Source organism: Trichechus manatus, unplaced genomic scaffold, assembly GCF_000243295.1.
Source record: "Trichechus manatus latirostris isolate Lorelei unplaced genomic scaffold, TriManLat1.0 scaffold00133, whole genome shotgun sequence".
NCBI classification, from domain to species: Eukaryota; Metazoa; Chordata; class Mammalia; order Sirenia; family Trichechidae; genus Trichechus; species Trichechus manatus.
Window position 1 is genome coordinate 881,216 of NW_004444069.1, and position 11,285 is coordinate 892,500.

The window sequence follows — 11,285 nt, forward strand, 5'->3', positions numbered from 1 at the left end:
TCCTGCAGCCATGGCCCAGGATTGAAGACTGAGGGGCAGGGGTCATGGTTTCTCCCTCTGAGCCTGGACAACCTGAGTCTCAGGGAAGGGGGTAGAAAGGACATCTGAGAACATCTGATGCTTTTACAGCATATTGTATGCACGGTGCTGGCGACTACAGGCTCAACCGACATATGGCTCTGATAAAATAGCAGCAATCTTTCCCCAACTTGCAGAGGAAACCATGTTAATGACAAAATGTTCTCGGTTTTAAAATTTTGTCTGGGAAATGTTTCTTAAACCTTGAGTGACAGCTACCCGTTGTACCCCCACGGACATGAGGACATTGGAGCGGTAAATGAGTGGAAGTAAATGTTAAGGGGGGCTGGACATGCAGCAGCAGGCTGGCTGTTTTCCGAGGATGCAGGCTTGGGGCCATAAATGTATTTATATATTTTTTTCTAGAAAAACTATCCCCACTTTGTAGGATGGAATTAAGTATCACCGCTCTTTGTCACATTCTGCAAAGGGCACAGTGATGTCCAGGTGTGCCCGCTGAGCCACTGTGGACTGAAAAATCCTGCTCTGGACCAGTGTTCAAATCTCGTCCCTCAGAGCTCCAGGCCTTCAGGGATGACTGGGGATCTCTGTGGTGGATGGAAGGGTTGGGTGATGGCCAAGCTGGTGGGGTTCCAGGCCCTGCCCCTGCTCTGTCTCTCTGCTCGCAGGTGCTCTCTGAGCTGGGTTTTCCTCAGTCAGGGCCATATCAGGGAGCAGAAACCACATGAATATTTAAACCAGAGGGATTCAGCACCAGGAATCAAATCTACAGGTGATGGAGAAGCTCAGGAGCAAGACAGTGAAGGTCCTCTGGTGCTGGAGGGCCAGAGGGGGGAGGCCAGAGGGAAGAGACCAGAGGGAGGAGACAGTGTCCTGGAGTTCAGGGGTCACCTGATAGGAGCTGGAACTATGGCAGGTCTGTCCCGGAGGAATGAGATGCTGCCCAAGGCAGAAAGAGTGGAAAAAAAAATCCCACTTTTTTCTTACCCATGAGCCAGTCTCCCCTGAGGCCTCAATTGGCCACACCAGCTAGAAGTTAGTGTCATGGGATCCTGAAAACCCAGCCTGGAGGGGTCAACTCCATAGGCAGACAGGCCAGGACAAGCCCATGGTTCTAAAGTAAAATATTATCTTAGTTTCCTAGGGCTGCCATAACAAATTACCACAAAGTGGATGTCTTTAAAGAACAGATATCTATTGTCTCACAGTTCTGGAGGCAAGAAGTCCAAATTCCGGGTGTCGGCAGGGCAATGCTCTCTGTGTCAGTTCTAGGAGATTTGTTCTTGTCTTTTTCAGATTCTAGCAACCCCAGGCATTTCTTGACTTGTAGACAAAAACCGATTGCTGTTGAGTCAATTTTGATTCATGGTGACCCCATGTGTTTCAGAGTAGAACTATGCTCCATAAGATTTTCAATGGCTGGTTTTTTGGAAGTAGATCACCAGGCACCTCTGAGTGGACTTGAGCCTCCAACCTTCTGGTTAGCAGCCGAACTTGTCAACCATTTGCACCACCCAGGAACAGATCCACACAAGTTGTCTTCTCCCTGTGTGTGACTCTATTTATGTGTCTGTCCTTCTCTTTTATAACACACCACTCAGAAATGATAAGGATCATAATCTATCCTAAAACCAAAAACCAAACTCATTTCCGTCGAGTTGATTTGGAGTCATAGCAATCCTGGAGGACAGAGTAGAACTGCCCATAGGGTTTCCAAGGATGTAATCTTCATGGAAGCAGACTGCCACATCTTTCTCCCGTGAAGGCTGGTGAGTTTGAACCGCCAACCTTTCAATTAGCAGACAAGCACTTAACCATTGCACCACCAGGATTCCTGGACCCACCCCACTCCTATAACCTCATGTTAACTGATAACGCCTGAAAAAAAAAAAAAAAACCTATTTCGAAACAAGGTCACCTTCCTTAGTGCAGAGGTTAGGACATCAGCAGATGTGAAACTGGCTCAAAGAAGCCAGCAAGTTGCCAACCGTCACTAGCTGGTGAAGAGCAGGGACCAAAATGAGGATCTAGATCTTTTCACTTGCAGAATGTGCTTTTTCAGCCATTCCATGTTGGTTCTCATATTTGAAACAATCTCCCAAAACAACTGAATATCTACAACACGCAAGTTCTGGGATAGGTTACAGAAGCCCTGGTGGTGCAGTGGTTAAGCACTCAGCTGCTAACTGAAAGGTTGGTAGTTTGAACCCACCAGCTGCTCTGTGGGAGAAAGACGTGGCAGTATGCTCCCATAAAGATTATAGCCTTGGAAGCTCCATGGGGCAGTTCTACTCTGTTCTATAGGGTCATTATAAATTGGAATTGATTCAACAGCTATGGGCTTTTGTATTTTTGGGGGATGGATTGGGAAAAAGATTCCCAGAAGTGTGAGTCATGGTCTCTAACCTTTAGAAGAACCTACAACCAGACCCCATAGATCTCAATTACTAGGTATGTCTCCTCCCAACCATTCCACATGCTCTCTATTATCTTGTAAAAGGCAAATATGGTTTATGCACAGTCTCCTAGTGTGTTTCTCGCTTTTCCTTTCTGAAATGATTCCCCCTGAAATGTATGTCTGGCCATTACCATTTTGCACACAATAGCAAAAACACAAGCCCTCTTGAATTTATAGAGGGCTGCAATTTTAATCATCTTTTATCGTCTGCCTTAATTGTATATCATTTTTAATGACAATTAAAAAAAATAAGTTATTCTTGCTGACATTTTTATGACCTATTTAATATTATAGATCAGGAGTTTTATTGTATTGCTTTCTGGGTATTATACACAAACCAGGAAAGTGAGGGAAAATTGTCCTTATAAAATTATGGATTGCAGAGAGAACAAATGCTGATAACGGTCTTACAGTAGAATTGTTTCAGATTACATGGGTTACTCTGGGCTTTTATTTCTGTGTCTGTATAATAATTGTAATTTACTGCAAAAGCTGAGTGTTGGGTAAAGACATCCCTTAAAGGGTAATTTAATTTAATAAAAAAGCTCTGCCCAGGGTCAGCATTACAGAAAAGCAAGAGATGTTTCATGAGCCACCCTCCCATCTCCAACAACAGCTACCGTCCCAGAGGGCTGTTTGCTGGTTTCCGCTCTGTGGGAGAATTTGAGTTCTTAATACAGCTCTGGAATGTCAGCAAGAAAAAAAATGAAAGACTCGCTACTTATTAAACCAACAGTGTCCTAACCTCTTTTCAAAGTTTTGAGGGGGAAAAATATCCTAAACAAACACAAGAAAAATGTACTGTTCTGGGCTCCCACAGACAGCTCCTTCCCAAGACCTGCTTAGAATTATAGCATGTTTGACCAGAACAGTCCCTTAGTCCTATGCCCATGGTTGGGATTGAGAAGCCAGTTACCATGAGTCAATTCTGACTATGGTGAACTCATATATGTCAGAGTAGAACTGTGCTCCATAGGGTTTTCTTTCTTTCTCTTTCTCTCTCTTTCCTTTTTTGTTAAATTCCTTTGTGTATAATTCAGTGACATTCATTACATTTAACTTATGCAACCACTCCTAGTATCCTTTTCCAAATTTTTCCACTACCATTAGCATGATCTCAATGGCCACTAAGTAAACATTCCCCTGCCCCAGAGTTTTCAATGGCTAGGTTTTTAGAGGTCGATCAACAGGTCTTTCTTCTGAGGCACCTCTGGGTGGACTCAAACCACCAACCTTTCAATTAGCAGCCAAATGTGTTAACAGTTTGTACCAACTAGGAACTCATGGGATTAATAGCTCAACTGGAGTTGTGCCCCACCTCTGCCTAGTGGTTTTCTTATGAAGAAGGGTACCTCAGTCTGTCTTAGGCTTGCTCTTGTGAGGAAGGAGTTAATATGGCTTGTTCTTTCCCCTGTGCTTTGCACAGTGGGGTTCCCCCAACTAGGCCGATGCACCTGGAATTGATGCAGCTCAAATGGCAAACATTAGCTTAATGCCTCTGATGCCGAGATTCCAAATGCCCTGCACCCAGTGAAGAAGATACCGGAATCATCATCCTGAAACTCCCTTTCACCTCCTTCTACACACCAGACAGAGTCATGATAATGGGAAGGTGTGCTGAGGGCACTTTGTAAGGTTGCAAATGGCCCGCTGAAGCGAAAGTCCTAATGGGATCTTTTACTGCACAGGAGAGGCTGGAAAGACAGAAAATGGATGGATGTGGGAAGGGGGCATGAGAAAGGAGGGAGGTCTTGACAAACAGCTAGCTCAGAAGCTTCCAGCATCCCCATGGGAGAGGTCAAATAGATGAGCAATGACAGCTCAATGTGACTAGCCATGGTTGACCTAAGTCCATTATGTCGACAGCTAGTCATTATTTATTTGCTGGTGTGAAAACAGCTGTCTAACAAGAGTTCACAAACTCAAGGCTTGTGGCTTTTCACCAAGAGTTTAACAAGAAATTAGCATGCTTCTGGATTCTTTTTCCAGAATAAACTTGAGATCCTTCTCGAGAGTTCTGGTCACATTTGTGCAAACCCCAAGGAACTGTGCCCAATTAGCCATCGCAGAAGTCACTGACTCTGGCTTGCTCCCACGAACAAAGTCCAACAGAATCCCAGCATTCTGATTAGCACAATTCCAACTCCAGTCCAGACAACAGATTGTGCAAACAGGAAGACACTGCAGACATTTTGCCAATATGTTGCTGTCTGTGTTTGGGTTTTCCTTCCCAGTATTTGTCTACCTGGCACATGCCAGAATGCCTTGATCCACGTGCACTGAGGAGCAGGCAGAAGGGTAGTCAGAGTCTGTAGAAGCCACTTCTCTGGAGGGTGTATGGCATGGCTTCCCTACATCCTTCTGGCTGATCACCAGGTCTCCAGGAGGCATCTTCCCCTGTAAGCCTCAAGGTCAACTTGGAATTACACCAAGAAGACCCAGAATACGGAGGCTCTTGGCTTAGACCAGAACTTTGGGGCATTCACCTTTGTGGGCTCTAGCATTGTAGCAGAAGGCCACCTGAGGACCCTGGGTACAGGTGATTACAATAAATTTTGTCTGACTATCCATCCCCAATTGCTGTCAAGTTGACTCCAACTCATGGCAACCCCACGTGTGTCAGAGTAGAACTGTGCTCTGTAGAGTTTTCCATGGCTGATTTTTCAGAAGTAGATCACCAGGTCAGACTCCAACTTCCAATTTTTTTGGTTAGCAGCCGAGCATGTCAACCATTAGCACCAATAGTCTTTTTAAAACAAACAAACAAACAAAAAAACCTGTTGCCATTGAGTCGGTTTCAACTCATAGCGACCCTATAGGACAGAGTAGAACTGCTCCATAGGGTTTCCAAGGAGTGCCTGGTGGATTCAAACTGTCAGCCTTTTAGTTAGCAGCCGTAGCTCTTAACCACTACACCACCAGGGTTTATAGTCTTATTACCACTCCTAAAAAACTCAGTTTTTGGGTTTTGGCTTGAGCGCAGCCTGAACTTTCTTTTTTTAATATTCCAGAAAAGGAGCAAGTAGCAGTGATTTGGATGGCTGGATACTTCCTGGTGACCCAGCCCATGAGAAATCTCTGGTCTCAGTGTAGGACAGTAAGATAGCTCTGTAGCTCCAGGTCCTACCCCTCATTCTTGTGGATGGGTGATCCTGTGTGCAGAGGGCATCAGGGTCGAGCTTCAGGCCACTTCCAGCCTAGTGCTCACTCTGATATTTTAGGACTGTAACCTTCAACGGTTTCCACCTTGCACACTAGATCATATTTCTTTGCCTCCTGGACTGTCTACCTCAGGAAATGGGATCCACACTGCTAGTCAGTTCCACCTCTGAATCCTGTACAGTGCTGGTCATTGCAACAACCTCTTCTAAGCACAGAAGATAGCTGGCTGGCTGACTGGCTGGCTGGCTAGCTGGGTGGGTGGGTGGGTGGGTGGATGTATGTATGTATGGATGGATGGATGGATAGGCAGGTAGGTAGGCAGATAGGTAGCTTCTGCTGAGTGGACTTCATTTCATAGTAACCTTATATACAACAGAATGAAATGTTGTCCGCTTCATCATTCTCACAATTGCCAGCATGCCCATCATTGCGGCTATTCTACCAATCCATCTCACCAAGGGTCTCCTTTGCCCTCACTGGCCCTCTATTTCACCAAACACGATGTCCTCCTCCAGCAATTGATCCCTCCTGATGGACTTCTATTATTAACCCCATTTCACAGATAAAAAAGCTGAGGCAGAGTGAGATATTAGGTATGTCACCCAACATCACAGAGCTATTAAGTGCAGGGCTGGGATTTGAACACAGGCAGTTTAGCTCCAGAGCTTGCACCCTGTGCCATTAAGCTCTCCCACCTTTCAAGCATGCAAACCAAAAAAAAAAAAATTCATTGCCGTCGAGTCACTTACAACTCATAGCGACCCTATAGCACGCAGCAGGTCCTTAATAAGTGTTGGCTAAATTGAGTAGAAGGAAGGAAAGAGAACGAGCTCTGCTTAACTAGGGGATTAACTGAGAAGTACTGGCCATGGATGATCACCTTAGACAAACCTTATCCCTCCTCCATCTTGGCTTCTCTGCATGTAAAGTCAGTCTCACTCTTGGATGGCTACTCTGAAAACTTTAAAACTAGTTGCTATCGAGTTGATTTCAATGCATGGCAACCGCATGTGTGTCAGAGTAGAATTGCACTTTATAGGGTTTTCAATGGCTGCCTTTGCAGAAGTAGATCACCAGGGCTTCCTTTTGAGGCAACTACGGGTAGACTCGAACCTCCAATCTTTCAGTTAGAAGTTGAGCAAATTAACCATTTGCACCACCCAGGGACTCCAAAATGTCAGTACCACTTTGTAAAACCATATGGTGGTTTCTTACATGAAATACAGCCTACCAACCAGTTGCCATCAAGTCAATTCTGACTCATGGTGACACCCTGTGAGTAGAACTGTGCTCCACAGGGCTTTCAGTGGCTGATTTTTTGGAAGTAGCTCACCAAGCCTTTCTTCTAAGATGCTTCTGTGTGGAGGTTAGCAGCTGACTGTGTTAACCATTTGCACCACCTAGTGACACCCTAAAAAATTTAGTGGTTGCAAATAACTTCTTGTGCTACCTCGAGATCCTTAGCTGAAAGGCTTTGCTCTAGTGTTGTAATTGATTTCTTTATAGGGAACATTCATATTCCTGCAACGACAATTATATTGTCAGAAATTCACAACCATTTAAATGTATTAAAAGTTGCATTCTCAGGGACTCTTATGGCTTTTAAATCACTATCTGCCATCCACTGGAAGGGACTAATTGACTTCTTGAGAGTGCCTTCATAAAGAATCTGCTAAATAGATCTAAACTAGTAGATTCTCCAGTTCTTGCAGACAAAGTAATTTTGTGTCATTATTTTCAGTGGTTAAAATACAAATCAGAAGGTGAAAACGCAAGGACACACTTATAGAGCATAATATGACTGCTTGTTAGATATCTTTCAAAGTCACTCAGAGAAATTGAGAAAATCCTACATCTTTAGTAAGCCGGTGTCCGGCTGGGTCCTTCTCCCTGGTACACATTAATTCGACGTGAAATGTTATTTCTCTAGATTTGCCTTCTTTAGACTGCAATAACTAAGAATCTGGATAAAAAATAAATAAAACCATGCCTGCAAGGAACTTTCCCTCTTCCATCTGCTGTTGAGATGGGTACTGCTGCAAAAACAGCATGCCATAGTTAGCTCTGCACTGCTCTGAAGGTGCTTTGGATTGAATTGTGTGTCCCAAAATATGTGTTGAAGTCCTAACCCCTATATCTATAAATATGATCTTGTTTGGAATTTGGAATTTTCTTTTTTTATGTTAATGAAATCAAACCATAGTAGATAGACCAAAACCAAACCCGTTGTCGTCAAGTAGTTTCAAACTCATAGCGACCCTGTAGGACAGAGTAGAACTGCCCCATAGGGTTTCCAAGGAGTGGCTAGTGGATTCGAACTGCTGACCTTTTGGTTAGCAGCTGAGGTCTTAACCGCCACGCCACCAGGGCTCAGTTATCATGTTAGAGTAGGTCTTAAAGTTGATCACCTCTGCTATAAAAAGAGCAGATTAGACACAGAGATACACATAGAGGGCAGACAGATGCCAAGGAGTACCATGGATCACTGGCAGACACCAGAAACTAGGAGAGAGGCTCACAGAGAGCATCAACACAGCTGAGACCCTGATTTGAACTTTTAGCCCCCAGACTATAAGAAAATAAATTTCTGTTCTTTAGAGCCAGCCTAGGGCAGCACTAGGATACTAAGACAGAGGTCAGGAGGCTTCTGTGCCTAACCATCTGTGTTCCTGGAGGCAAGTGCTTCGCCTCCCAGGGTTTACAGTATTTTTACGCAAATAACACATGCCTTCTATGTTTGTTTGCCAACCTCTCCCTGCCCATGAGGTATTCACATAAGCGTGCTATGTTAATTTTTTTCACAGCAACATGTAAAAAAAAAAATGGTATTGCAGTGATTACGAAAAATACCTCTTGGGGGAGGGAGCGGTTGGCAAACAAACATAAAAGTCACGCATTATTTCCGTAAAAATACATAAGTTTGACCTCCACAAGTAGGATTTTCGAGGACCTTTTAGCACCATTGATCTGAAATGGACTCCAGTCCCATTTGTGTGTGAGTGTGTGTATGCATGCCTGCATGTGTGTTTCCATTGTGTTCATGTGTGCATGCATGTATGCGTGTGTGCATGAATCAATTTGCACTGGTGATATTGATTAACACCTAATAGTGTGTTCAGATTTCTCAACAGTAGGCTGACTGTTGCTTCTATCTGGACTTTGTTTGCATATCACTTAGGTAATGATTTTGACTTCCTTAATAAACGGGCAATAAAACCAAACTAGAGGGGCAAAAGAAAATGCCTTTGATTATCAGACAATTTACAATTGTCTATAAATATCTGTTTGGGGAAAGGTCCTTATTATCACTGCGGCTCTCACATCATTTTCAGAGACTGAGCACCTTGACATGTCTTTAAATGTCCCTTTAAACATTTTCCATTATGATTATAACTACTGTTGTTATGATCATGATCATTATTTTGTCTGGAGAATTATCCCAAGAGGCAGCAGACTGTTACTAAGAAATTGTCTCAAAATGCCTGCCCGAGAACTTGGGCCTGTGCCTTTGAGCTCAACACCAGGAGGTGTGAGTGTGAAATAAAAAACTACCCTTTCACAGCTGCCGTTCATCTAGGAGGCTGTTTGTACTGGCATAGAGCTCAGCAGGTGTGAAATACAGGTGGCCGAGAAACTAACCAGGGGCCAATAGCCAAAAACACTCACTCCAACGGTGAATCTCAATACTGGCTGACCGCATCAATTCTATTCACGCATATCTAGACCTACCAGCATAGATTTCAGTCCATATATTGAATATGGCAGATGAAACTTACAGGATGATAAAAAAACAAAAACTATCTCCCTAGAAATCTCAAGAAAGTACACGGCAGTAAAGCCGACAGAAGTCATTACCATGTATTTGTAAAATACATGCAAAGAAGGACAGGTTGGAGTTGAGCCACACCGCATATGCAGAGCCAACTTTCCATCTTTTGGAGTTCACCAAGTTTAAACACAAGAAAATAAACACAAAAGGCAGAGTGGTCATTGCCTAGGTTTTGCAGGGGCCCTGGTTACCACCTGAATGTTTCTCATTTTGCAACCTGTACTCTTGTAGTGTGGAGGCAGTGGTGGTTCAGTGGTAGAATTCTTGCCTTGCATGCTGGAGACCTGAGTTCAATTCCCAGCCAATGCATCTCATCCACAACCACCACATCAGTCAGTGGAGGCTTGCACATTGCTATGGTGCTGAACAGGTTTCAGCGGAGCTTCTAGAGTAAGACAGACTAGGAAGAAAAGTCTGGTGATCTGCTTCCAAAAATCAAGCAACGAAAACCCTGTGGATCACAACAGTCTGATTCACAACTGATCATGTGGATGGTGCAAGACTGGGCAGCATTTTGGTCCGTTGTGCACGGGTTGCCATAAGTCAAGGTCCAGTGGACAGCAGCTAACAACAACAAACTCTCTGAGGGTAGGATATCCCCATGAATTTGTGCATAAGCCCAGGCCAGTAGCCACTAAGAGCCACAGCTAGGTTCCCCTGACCCAAGTAGACTTGCTCGGATTAAAGCACCTTCAATACTTGGGGCACCTTATCAGGTGTGGTAGGACCTGCCATAGGTCAGCCAGGGCATTGAACACCTGCTTTAATGCTTCTTGGAACAATCACAGCCTCTCTGCATTTAAACTGACTGGTCGGTCTCCATTGGCCACAATTTTTCTTGTTGTTGCTAATACTTTTAAGGGAAATCATATCCTGAAGTGCCAGTCTCCAGCTGCCTTCTGAAGAGGTGCTCACCCATGTAGCAATTTATGCAAGAGCAGAGAAGGACACAGATTTTATTTATTCCCTTGAGTTAAGCCTGTCCCCCAGGGAGGGTGCCCTGGGAAGCTCATGTGCCAAGCCTCGCCGACTGCTAGTCCCCCATCACATTGCCTGCAGATCGGCTTTGACATCTTGCTGACAGCCCCATTTACATTTCACACCTAAGTCCTTTGTCAGCATTATCTTGCTCTGATGCAGTTGCTGCATTGAAGGTATTTGAGGCCAACTCCTGATGCAAAATGACAGAAAAATCCTGAACACCCAGCTCCCCACTGCCGCCCTATGTTGTCCCAGCTCCCATGTGCCCCAGCCCCTTACAGGGAGGAATGGGACAGGAGGATTCAAGGTGGCTGGCTCACCAGCTATTTCCCATCTAGTTCTTTCCATCATGGTTTCATTGATCTCTTTGAAATATAAAGTCACAGCATCTGGCAAATGCAAAAGTTCTTAACAAGCTATATTAGTTTCCTAGGGCTGCCATAGAAAATACCACCAACTGGGTCGTTAAAAAGAACAGAAATTTATTGTCTCACAGTTCTTGGCGGCTAAGAGTTCAACATGTTGACCCAGCCAGCCTCCCTTCAAAGCCTCCAGGAAAAAATTCTTGTGTCTCCCAGCTTCTGATAGTCTCAGGTGTTCCTTAGCTTGTAGATGCCGCTTCACATGGCCATCTTCCCTCTGTGTTTCTCTGTCTCTTTTCCCGTCTTTTATAAGAACACCACTCAGATGAGATTAGGACTCATCCTACTCCAGGATGACTTCATGTTAACTGATAATATCTTCAAAGACCCTATTTTCAAACAAGGTCACTTTCACAGGCACTGGGAGTTAGGAATTCAACATAAATTTTTTGAG

At 44.3% G+C, this 11,285-nt stretch overlaps 1 non-coding gene across 1 annotated transcript; it reads left to right on the forward strand.

The window, feature by feature from the left end:
* Nucleotides 1-9,726: 9,726 nt before the first annotated feature.
* TRNAA-UGC (transfer RNA alanine (anticodon UGC)) lies at nt 9,727-9,797 on the forward strand. Its single transcript has one exon. It is a non-coding gene; the product is annotated as a tRNA-Ala (tRNA).
* The last annotated feature ends 1,488 nt before the right edge of the window (nt 9,798-11,285 follow it).